General features: G+C 42.6%; 1 protein-coding gene across 2 annotated transcripts in view; it reads left to right on the forward strand.

The window, feature by feature from the left end:
- The first annotated feature begins 372 nt into the window (after nt 1-372).
- LOC126356006 (diuretic hormone receptor-like) overlaps nt 373-12,814 on the forward strand; it is a 673,424-nt gene continuing 660,982 nt past the window's right edge. The window contains exon 1 of one of the 2 annotated variants that reach the window (XM_050006648.1): nt 373-525. The gene's annotated coding sequence lies outside the window, so the exon portion shown is untranslated. The remainder of the gene's footprint in view (nt 526-12,814) is intronic. The other variant, XM_050006649.1, reaches the window with a different exon arrangement.

The raw sequence follows: 12,814 nt of genomic DNA on the forward strand, positions 1-12,814 counted from the left end.
GAATTTTTATAATACGTGTTCAAATCTGAAATCTGTAAACTGTCTACTGACTCATATGATCTAATCTCGCAGCCTCACATTCGCTTATAGATCGAGAGAAGTGACGGTTTGACGTTTCGTGAAGTGTAATTTGTCGGTGACGAAGCTTTCGGTTCCGTAAAAGCTCGGTGTGTGTGGGCCGTAAATGTGAGTGCCGTTCTGGCTACTTAGTTTATTTTCGGTAGGTGTTATCGAGCCGTAGTACTCGCTGTGTCGCAGTGTGCGTGGCTGCCGCCACGCGGAGTCGTCGGATGCCAGAGGGGCGGGCGTCACGGCGCAGGCGCGCAGCCTCCTGAGGTGTGGCGGACCACGCGGCCCCACGGCGGCGGCGGCGGAGGCGGCCGCGGCCGGCGCGCAGTGCCAGTCCAGCGCTGCTGCCGCCGCCGCCGCCGCTGCTGCTGCTGCTACAGCACGCGACAGCTCGCCAATCCACGCTGTGGCAGCGGCGGCGACGCCCAGGCGGCGCGGGGACCTCGCGTGGCTCAGGTAGGTCAAGGCTTCCCGTCTTGTCTGATGTCAGACGATTACTGCAATCACTTGTTGGTTTTTCCACAGTTTTGCACCCTACTGAAGAGTATCTTTTTTTTCTAGCTTTGGAGCACACAGCCTATACTGACATTTCCCTCAGCTGTGTTTATTATTTACTGCATGTGCATTCGATTTCGAAGCATTTTATGCCTAATGTTGTGGTCTTCAGTCCGAGGACTGGTTTGATGCGAATCTCCACGTTAGTCTGTGCTATGAAAGACACCGAGCGGTTCTAGGCGCTACAGTCTGGAACCGCGTGACCGCTACGGTCGCAGGTTAGAATCCCGCCTCGGGCTTGGATGTGTGTGATGTCCTTAGGTCAGTTAGGTTTAAGTAGTTCTAAGTTCTAGGGGACTGATGACCTTAGAAGTTAAGTCCCGTAGTGCTCAGAGCCATTTTTCCATGATGTAGAATACTATCAGAACAATAATACTTTCTAGCAGTCTTTATGCGCTACCTCATATATATGATATGTACAATAAGCAATCACATTACGAGAATCAAAACTCTCCAATGCTTGGGCAGTAGGAGCAGTACTACCGTTTCTTACAGAAATATTTATTTGCTACCTTTCCTGCATGGAAAGTGCAATAAGCATTACGAGAATTTATACCCTCCAATCTAGCAGCAGCTGCATACCTGTCCTTACAACAGTAACAGTAAACTAACTGTTACTATGACTGAAAGTATTATTACTAATACAGGTTACACTCCAAATACTTTCAGAGAATTATCATCAGCGTTGTTGATCTCTCCGTTCTCAGTGGCCCTTAACGTTGTATTAATGTTTTTTAGGTAAAGACTGTCTGGAGACTGAAAACTGTTGGAGGTATGCTCCGCGCCATGATGAAAAATCACTCACCAAGAAAAACGCGTTTTGAAATGTGTTATAGACACGAACAAATGAGAAAAATTATGCTTTTAGAAAACTCTTACCATTCATCTGCTATCCCAGGACTAGCCTGCCATACTGTTACTTCTTAGATAGAAATCGTATCCGCTAGTTTATCACTGAACCATTGAAATAACAGTAGTGCCCCCAATTCGATGAATGCATAAAATTTTGAAATTCGATTCAGCATTGTTAGAAGCACGCGGATTGGCAGGACGAGTCGATGGTTGATTTCATATGCGTTCCGTATAGACTTACTGCTTGGTGTAAAAACTTTTGGGCCTTTTGAACAAGGAAAACCTATTGTGAAGCTTAAACCTCCAGGAATTTATTCTTGCAGTGTAATGTCTGTATCGAACGTTTTATATTTCATTGTTAACAAGCAACGGAGAAAAAAGCATAAAATTTATAATTCTATAGCTCAATCTGTAATTCACATCAAAATCCCGCCCACCGTCTCTCAATTTCTTAGCAAAGGCAGTGACTCCTTCCGAATTGCTGTCAGCCTCACACCTGCCCGTTAGAAGCTTTCACGACAGACGCAGCGTTGGGTACGATGCTTTCATACCTTTTCTGCCCAAATACAATGTCTTACCACTCATTCTTACGAGAAAGACAAAATTGTATACTATAACATCGAAAATAAACTATCAAACGTTAATGCAGCACACAAAAATCAAGATTCGAAGTGAGAAATTGTCTTGCTTACGCCAAGCTAGTGTATTATTATTTTGAAATGCTTCTAACTATAACCAGACTCTTCAGGGGGGTATCCAGTTGGCGCAGGTAGGCGCTAGAGGAGTAGTTCGGAATTTCTAGAATAAATTTCTTTCCATGGATTAGAAGGTTCGAAGCGTCCTTTAAGCCAGTTGAAATGATTTTTTTCTGAAAATTTTACAGTGGTGTTACCCCTTAACCGCTGCCGCTTCTTTCTAGATACAGAAATAGTAGAATTGTTCCTAAATGATCTCTGTCGTTTGACAGTACCAACGTTTTTGCTGCCACGTTACGATGTTATTGTCCATATTTACTTCTCTGAAGATTTTCCCATATTTATGAAATTAAAAGCAGCACGTTCTACGCTAAAATGTCATAATTAGGATGGAGCTCTCGTTCCATTGCGCCACCTGCGAATGAGATTTGCTCATTGGCAGTCGTCACAATATTAATCGAAGTGAAATTCAAATTATCGTTTATTAACAGCAGGTACGTGATACGTTTGTAAATGTGAAACGGAAATTTTTTTAATGAAGAAAAAATTATTGTTACTCGATTCGTATATATCTACGCAAGAGAAGAACAAGCTTCTGCAAATAATATAGGGTTTGTAAACTACACGAAAACCATTGATATGAAAAACAAACAAAAGATGTTGTTAGTTTGTTTCCGGAGAAGTAAATCTCAAAATGATAGATAGTTATCATCATATTCGCATCTAAAAATTCCTAATGTGCTCTTTTATTGAATCCCGGAATTGTTACTGAATGTCAGCCTCCTGATCTTTCCTTCCTTCCCTCATATGGAACAAATTTCTTTAAACCGTAAACACAAACATGCATCACCTCAAACAGGGCAAGATGGCGCGGTATTAAGACAGTGGACTTGAATTTGGTGGGGACGGTGATTCGAATCCAGTCTGGACACTTTCATTTAAGTTTTCCATGATATGCATAAGCTGCTTAACCTCCTCAGTCTTTATGATGCATATATGCTGCATCTAAGTTTTATTTTTCTCTAGCTCAGAGAATAAACTCCCTGTACCTTATTGCAGCATACACATTACAACACGCGCGTTCTGTGCACACACATTAGAAGACGTGCGTTCTGTGTACCGACTGGTTTAGTTTCTGCAAGTTCCCAGCACCTGGTGGTACACGCTTCAAGAAAGTCAGCATGCCCTTGAGAGATAAACTGTACTTGTTTTTGCTTTTAGTAACTTTGATTTGGAGTCTGTTCAGAATATCCTGTAATATGCTGATATACTCTGCACTGTCGAATAAATGATTATGATCACCGATGAAAACTTTTTCATCCATAAAATATAAACAAAGGACTGAGTGGGTTAATGCTAATTTTGGAACAGCTTCCTCGAAACTGACTCGTTCAATTTCGCTCTCCATCCTTTCCCATTCCTTGCTATTGCTGCATGCATCGACATAGACGGGACGTTGAACCGAAATCTTCCTTCATTCCCTGCGCAAATGTGGCCAACGAAAGGATATTATGACCTGTTTTTCTTTTTTTTTTCTGTCACATACGAGGGGGGTGGACCCAGAAACAACCTCAATTTTTGTTATTTTGCAATTTATTGAACTTTTCATTCACAGTACTTTACCTCCTATAAAGAATTTTTGAAGTGCTTTAACTCTCTTGTAAAAACGCTTTTGCCACTGCTGAAAACGAGTCTCGAACTCTTGAGGCAAGATATTCTTCAAATCGGTTAACGTGTTTTCTTTGACGTCATCTACATAACTGAATCTCTTTCCTTTTAGGTTGTTTCATACGTGAAAACAAAACCAAGTCGGACGGAACGAGAACAGGTGAACAGGGTTTATGAGACAATAGCACCAAGTTTCTTGCCATGAACTGTCGTACCCCTAGAGCTGTGTTAGCTGGCGCATTGTCATGGTGGAGCAACCAGCTCCCACTTCTCCACACTTCTGGCCGTTTTCGTCGCACAGTCTGTCGTAATCTTCGTAACATATCGAGATAAAAAGGTTCGTTCACTGTTTGTGCTGGAGGAACGAACTCCTTATGGACATTGCCAGTGACGTAAAAAAAATCGACATTGTTTCCACAAGGGATCGCACTTGACGTGTTTTCTTGGGTCGCGGTGACGTTTGAGTTTTCCGGTGGCTCGACACTTGCTTTGGCTTGGATCGTACCCGCAGCACCAACTCTCATCTCCACTCCCAATTTTTTTACTAATATTTGGATTGTTCAGCATTTCACTCTTCAGGCTGCGGCAAACATTCAAGCGGTTTTCTCTTTGGTTGTCTGTGAGCAAGAGAGGGACAAGATTTGCAGACACTCATGTCATGTGCAAATGCAAAAATCTTAGGTTAAAATTCGCTGGACCGTACTCCATGACACTTCCGTTTCCTCAGAAATTTGGTCATTGGTCCTTCGACGATCTTCATTAACTGCACGTTTGATTGTGGCAACGTATTTGTCATTTGTTCCTGCAAAATATGAAACCAGAAAATCACTTTTAGACCAGTGATTTCCCAAATCATTCTCATTAAAGATTTGCTGATGCATCGCAATAGCCTCTGCTGCAGTTTTCCGTAACAGAAAACAAAATTTCAGCCTGATTCCTTTCTCCTTTTTGCCTGTCATGTCATTAATCGACAAAGAGTTGAAGCAGGAAGGCAAACAACTGAGCACCGCAATCAAACTACTTAACTCCGACTGGCGCCAACTTACTGAGTTATATGGACGACCCCAAACTAACATCACTTATTTATATCTGTATTCCCACTCGCGTAACACCCCCGTACACCTTGAGGCGACGCAGAGTTTTCATTGTATCATTACAGGCACTAATGATTCTAAATCTTCGTTTACAGCTTCGCTTATATTTTCTAGACATACAGCTCCCCTTCAGAGCTATTGATGAAAGAATTTCACTACACTATATTTCAGTTTACGTTACAAGTAATATTAAAGCTTGCTGGAAGATTTACGGAAACAAGTTAACTCAAGACTAAGTACAAAACTTGAAAATTAAATTTTTGTTACCGTTTAAAAATTTAAATATGGTTCTCCGAAGGTTACAGTAACTTCCAGATCACTTCTTGAAATTATAGAACGCTTCTTCGACGATCTCGTTTCCTTCGGGATAGTTACGATAATTTAACTTTTGTGCAGAGTCACTGTATAACACTGCATCTCTTAAAGCCATATTGTGAACAGAAGAAATATTAGTGGTTGTTAGGGTAGCTAACCCGTACACAGGTGATTTTTACGAACAGTTGGCTCACTCTTTCCTGTCACGTTCTTTATAGTATTTCAGGTATAAGATATATTAAAGTGGCGTACGAGTCCCCTTACTTAAGAAGTGTAGTGTAATTCTGTTTGATCTAGTACGTTGGCTTGGAGATTGTGTGGGGAGCAGTATCACCGTTCCACAAATTTTCTTGAGAAATGCATCCACCCATTTGCCAGAAGTGACTAAAAAAACCATGAAAGATTAATTCCGAGAGGATTATTTAGTGTGTCTCTCAAATACTATACCGTTCTTGTGGGTTTTGGCCACTGGAGTGCACTATTTCAGAACGAAAATGTTAATGGGCGAGATTTCTTTGCATACAGATTCCTTTTTTTTAAGTCCTGAGTCTGTCTTGTGTATTTCTAAACGTTTGTAACAACTATCGAAAGGTGATCATTAAGATAAATAGACGATAAAGTGTGACTACGAACAGCTGCCAAAATTAGCGTTGTCCTAGAGTCACGTACTACAACGTTAGATGTCGTGTCGAACAGATAGACAAGCGTTATGGACACGGTGTTCCAGGCCATAGGGATCTTTCTTCTCAGTAACATACACCACACTTCATATGATTCTGCAACCAAAAACCCAATGAGCGAACGCGATAGGACTGGAACTTCACGCCAAGCCGCCATCTTTGGAAGGTGCTGTAGATAAAAACATGTAGCGTGTTAAGTACCAATTCTACTCCACCTTTGGTACCGAGCTATTAGAGGTAAACTTTCACAGTGGTACACGCAGATTTGCCCGCAAGAGGACCAAATACATTTACATCTACACGACTACTCTTTAGGCACACATCTTTCAGCGAGTAAGAGGTTTTATACTTGCTAAGCAATGAGCTATTATATCAGCATACTCTGAAAACAGCTTAACTGATATAGTACCTGGACCGGATGGCTTGCCTTCATTAAATTATTTAAGCTGCTTCGCTACACCGAGCATATCTACTACTAAGTTATGTAGATAATTCTGTTTTCTGGACAGCTTGCCTGATTCCAATAGTATCATGGAAGATATTAAACCACTCATTGTCGCCGGCCGTTGTGGCCGAGCGGTTCTAGGCGCTTCAGTCTGGAACCGCGCGACCGCTACGGTCGTAGATTCGAATCCTGCCTCGGGCATGGATGTGTGTGATGTCCTGAGGTTATTTAGGCTTAAGTAGTTCTAAGTTCTAGGGCACTGATGACCTCAGATGTTAAGTCCCATAGTGCTCAGAGCCATTTGAACCACTCATTGTACCGGGATTGGAATTGATGATTAGTGACAATCGCATCGTGGAGAGTAATGCCTGCCTACATGTGAGTATTATGTATTCTTAGTATTACTTTCATTCAAACATAGGCTCTTCGTTGAAACGTTAAAGTTACAGTGACCTTGCGAAAGCACCTACAATATTTTGATCCCCCGTGTGGCTCGGTCTCCCTTTTCCTTGTATCCTTGACATTTTGATGTAAAGCGTAACCTTGTGACATTCGCGTTACAGAAAAACGGCGTACATGCGTTTCACAGTTCCAATTTTTTCTTGAGCTGGAATCACTGATCGCACTAAACACACCATAGCAGGTGTTCGTGGACGGAGTTGTCGACTCACATCCACAAGTATGGACGTTTCTAAGCCTGTCATACATATCCTATGTGATGGCTGATTTCTGAGCAGAATATGCATGCGATACTGATGTCCGACTTCACGTCTATTACAATTTGGGCCAATGCAAATGATTAACATGTTGCTATGTCCTTGTTTTCCATAACACACCACGTTTCACACATGAACGCCTGCCTGCCCTGTTGCGGTGTCCATTACTCCCTTCCACAGGGTAACAGCTGTCCCCGCCCTTCAATACAAAGCCTGCTGCTGATCTGAATGACCATCTGTGGAACATGTAGAGAGGTACGTTTATATCGTGCAGCATTTGAGGCAGTACAGAGGTCTCCACAACAAGTGATTTTTTATGGTACGTTGTGGTAGGGTAGTATAGTACCAGCGTAGGAACAGATCTGTTACTTTGTCATCGAAGTGTTTCTTAGGGAATTATGATATGAACGTTATTTGTTTTCATTCTAGTGATGATCGTACGATAGCCATTACAACCATTACAAATGTTTAGGAAGATTTCGCAAATTGCTGCGCTCAGTATTCATTTCCACAGGAAGTTCGAAAACCGATGACTAACAAAACACTTTCTGCTTTTCCTAATGTGCAGTAGATATAAAATGTATCCCAGACAAACGACGCAGTGGGTTCGTGTGGGCAGAATTCCGCTGGATTTTATAGTCACTTGTGGTAAATCCAGAGAACCTTTCTTAAAATAAATCGCACCTACCCCATTCTCGCTCGATGTCAGTTTGCACTCTGCCTCTGACGACCCTGAAATGGATGAAACTGTAATGTCTTTCCTATCTACCAACATCCTGCTCACCTTCTTTTATTCCTTCCCTTTCCTAACTGTATCCCAAACTGTGCTTTGCAACTGAAGAGAAGTTGGATATGGGTTTTTTGTCTCTATATGACATTACATGTCTTCCAAATCTACTGCAAATCGCTTTGGAGACAGGCAGTTTTTGATACTTATAATAACACTCTCGTCTTGATCACAAGTATTTATTACAATTTATTAATTCTTCGACGTTTCAGGATTAAGCCATTTTTCAAAGGAACTAAACGAAAAAACATACGTTGAGAAACATACAAACAGTATCAATTGAACACGATACGGTCACAGCAAAACTTGCACCTACCAAAAACCTTTCGATACGAAGTGCTGGTCACACTCAATCACAAAAAGCGTAGAAGCGTAAGTGCCCACTGGCTTACATGTGGCCATGAAATGGAAAGCCGGCCGGGTTGCAGAGCGGTTCTAGGCGCTAAAGTCTGAAACCGCGTGACCGCGACGGGCGCAGGTTCGATCCTGTCTTGGGCATGGGTGTGTGTGCTGTCCTTAGGTTACTTAGGTTTAAGTAGTTCTAAGTTCAAGGAGACTAACGACCTCAGAAGTTGAGTCCCAAAGTGCTCATAACCATTTGAAATGGAAAGAAAAAAGCTCCAACAGATGGTACTACCAAACAGTGTCGGCACTTTCTCGTAACCAGTACACAGTTTCCATTTACAAAAATAATACGTGTACATTTTACAATAATACAAGCAAACTAGCGGATAGCAGAAACATTATGGCCACCTGCTTAATAGCGTGTTCGTCTGTCTTTGGATCGAAACACGCCATTGATTCTGCGTATCAGGTATGTGGCATTAGATGTCTACACATAGAACATGTAAAAATCGGAAATAACGAGGCTCTTATTTGCGTACGTGGTGATGGCGCCCGATAAAGAGCCGAATGGGTTCCACAGGTGTTACATTAGGCGAATTGCGTTACCAAGACATCAACGTGAGTTCACTATAATTCTCCTGAAACCAGTGTAGCACGGTTCTGACTCCGAGACACCGACAATTATACCGCTGAAAGACGACATCGCCGTCGGCAAAGACATCAAGCATGAAGGGATGTAGCTGGCTTGCAGTTGTCAGCGATTCCTACCACAGGTCCAACACAAGTGCATGAAAAGTGTCCATTAGCATAACACTGCTCCCCCCTGTCAGTGGCGCGCTGCACGTATCGAGCCTCCGTTCACTTCAATGAGGGCATATGTGGAGACGACCATAGATCCACTGTAGCCAAAATGTTGTTCACCCGAAGAGCCGACATATTTCCATTGATCGACGGTCGAATCCCGATGGTCCCATGCCTACTGTAATCGTTAATTGTTGATGACGTTGGGTCAACATATGAACACGTAGGGGTGGTGTGCTGTAGAGCTGCTTGATCAACAGTGTACGATATAAGGTGTGCTCCGCAACGCTTGTGCTTGCACTACCAAAGCGTTCTTCCTGCAGAGATGCCACAGATCTGTCCTTCGTGATAGTGCAGACAAGCTTCCGACCCCCACGTTCTGTGGAAAGTCGCGAATAACGAATTATTTACCGCATATTGGTAGTTTTACTGTCCTACTTATTTCTGTAGGTGCTCACGACATTAGCATACCGCAAGAGGTAGCCGCATGGTCTTGGGCGCTTTGCCACGGTTCGCGCGACTCCCACGTCCGAGGTTCGAGTCCTCCCAGGGGCATGGGTGGGTTTGTTGTCCTTCGCGTAAGTTACGTTAGGTTAAGTAATGTGAAAGCCTAGGGACCGATGACCTCAGCAGTTTGGTCCCATGGGAACTTACCACCACCACCAGGACAATACCACGTGAATATTCGACCAGCTGCGCCGTTTTCGAGATACTCTTTCACAGGCTCTGCGTAATAATAATCCACCCTTTGTCAAAGTCAATTGTCTCAATGGATTTCCCTATTTTCAGATCATATCTTCGCTACGGTGATCCCCCTTCCGTGTCTGCTCCGCTTACATATTTTTGTTACCACATCACGTGCCCGTAACGCCACCAGGTGACATCCAACGAGGCGCTAGTCAGTGGTCGTAATGTCTTTTGGATGAATCAGACGTTTTATTATATAACTACATTGTTCGCAAATCATATAAAAATATAAAGAGTATGAGACATATGAAGACAGCTGTACACAAAAGTAAAGCCCACCTATTTAAAATTATAGCACACATGTCCAAAGGGTCAAATGGTTCAAATGGCTCTGAGCACTGTGGGACTCAACTTCTGAGGTCATTAGTCCCCTAGAAATTAGAACTAGTTAAACCTAACTAACCTAAGGACATCACACACTTCCATGCCCGAGGCAGGATTCGAACCTGGGACCGTAGCGGTCTCGCGGTCGCAGACTGCAGCGCCTAGAACCGCACGGCCACTGCGGCCGGCATGTCCAAAGGAACAGACACTGCGACAACTACAGCCGTTATGAAATACATTAATTGTATTCGCAACTACCAATGTGAACAAAAAAAAAGGTTCAAATGGCTCTGAGCACTACGGGACTTAACTTTCAAGGTCATCAGTACCCTAGGACTTAGAACTACTTAAACCTAACTAACCTAAGGACATCACACACATCCATGCCCGAGGCAGGAATCGAACCAGCGACAGTAGCGCCTATAACCGCTCGGCCACTTCGGCCTGCAATGTGGAGGACGAGTTGCCAAATCGTAAGACGACACGGTAGCTAAGCGTGCTCGGTGAGAGGCTTAGCTACCCTCTGTAATAAAAAACTGAGTTAACGAACAACCTGAACGGTTGTCACCGGACTTCCACCACGAACAAATTCAACGAACAATATAGACCAAAATGAGATATAAAAAACAAAACGAAATGGTAAGGCGAGCTCACGCGATAAGGTCGAAATCCGGGTTCGAGTCCCAGCCCAGCACAAATTTTCGCTGTCGTCATTCCATTCTGCAGCTGACAGTTATCCATTTTCGCAGTTGCGAATATATTTAATGTAATTCATAACGGCTGTAGCCACCGCAATGCCTGTTCATTTGGACATGCATGCATGTCCAAAGAATCTATGCTTCGTAATTCCTGATACCATAGGCACTGAAATATCGTGCCGTATTAATAAAGTAGTTCAAAACGTTTTTTATGTTGTACTGAAAACGCGTAAGTAAAACTACAGAACATAGCGTGGTTTGCTTATACAACTTCTGGTAAATCTTATGCATAGGAAAATGGCTTGCAAATAAAACCTTCGGAATCTTCAAATGTTCAACTGTGTGTGAAATAGTATGGGACTGCTAAGGTCATCAGTCTCTAAGCTTACACACTACTTAACCTACATTATCCTAAGGACAAACACACACACACACACACACACACACACACACACACACACACACATACACACACACACACACACACACACACACACACACACACACACACACACACCCATTCGCGAGGGAGGTCTCGTACACTCCGCCGGGACCAGTCGCACAGTCTATGACAGTAGCGGCTAGACCGCTCGGCTAATCCTGCGCGGCCCTTCGGAAGCTGTTCGCCAATATTATTGCTATCATTTCGATATTATTATGGTCCTGAAATTCGGAGATGATACTACAGTGTTCACTATGAGTTTATTTTCATTATTCATTTATTTTCTGCGTTAGAGAAGGTAAAGCGAAAGATATTGCAGCAGTTAATTTACGTTTGAGATCAAGTACGATCGTAATGCGAATAGTGGTGCCGTTTCCTAGACGAGATCAGTACCCTTATTTATTGGTTACTTGTACCGTTTTTTAGCTACCGTCCTATCTTATTACACAGAAAAGAGAATAATGTTTATCGGCATTGCGAAATCAACGTAATATTATAAGTATGTTTTTAAAAGTATAAAATCGAATGTTATTTCTCACTTCACTTGTCTTTCGGATAATTTTTAGATTTAAAGTTCCTCCCACTCCACTTTTAAACATGTTTAGTTCACACTTGTAGTAAGCCATATGTTTTCACAACTAGACTGAGATTTCTCTGTACGTTAGGAGTTACCATCACTGCCCTCATTCCTAGTGGCCCTACAAATATGTTAATGCCATAGCACTTTTTCTATTACATATATTGTATGTGAAACAATTACAACAATAATCTGTGTCCAATGGCCACGCATTGAGAGCGTTATGTTCCCCTCTCATGATGTGACGGAAGTGAATTAACTACTGCTAGCATTAAAGCTGGCGCATGTTACACCTCTGAATATACGAGCTTCCTGACATCAAAGCAGAGACGAGCGTCGGTATGGCTGTACGTATGTGGTTCACAAGAGGATGCACGTTTCGGCTGAGAAACGTTATTTTATGAAGTCAGGCAGTAAATATCGGTTACAGCAGCGAAGCGAGCTGGAGAGGCGGAGGGGAAGTGTAAACGATACGACAGCACGAAACCAAGTATCTGGTGCTGCTGATTCCTTCCGCTGTGGAATTTTATATGCTAGCGCCTGCGAAATCATTCCAGGCTCTGTAAATTTATCCGTTAGATGGAACAAGGATGGAACCAGAAAAGAATTTTTCAGTTTTTTGGGATAGAAGTAAGTATACTAATGAAAACTTAAACTGAAGGAAGAAATATTTTTCTGAGCTGATCTAAGAATTTTTTAAGTGCTTTATCTGAAAACTACCTTGAGCAGCTAAACAGAGAACCGACTCGTGGCGATAACATATTAGACCTTCTGGTGACAAACAGCCCCGAACTATTTGAAACAGTTAACGCAGAACAGGGAATCAGCAATCATAAAGCGGTTACTGCATCGATGATTTCAGCCGTAAAGAGAAATATTAAGAAAGGTAGGAAGTTTCTTCTGTTTAGCAAAAGTAACAAAAAGCAGATTACAGAGTACCTGACGGCTCAACACAAAGGTTTTGTCTCAAGTACAGATAGTTTTGAGGATCAGTGGACAAAGTT

This window comes from Schistocerca gregaria, chromosome 3, assembly GCF_023897955.1.
Source record: "Schistocerca gregaria isolate iqSchGreg1 chromosome 3, iqSchGreg1.2, whole genome shotgun sequence".
In the NCBI taxonomy this organism is placed as follows: Eukaryota; Metazoa; Arthropoda; class Insecta; order Orthoptera; family Acrididae; genus Schistocerca; species Schistocerca gregaria.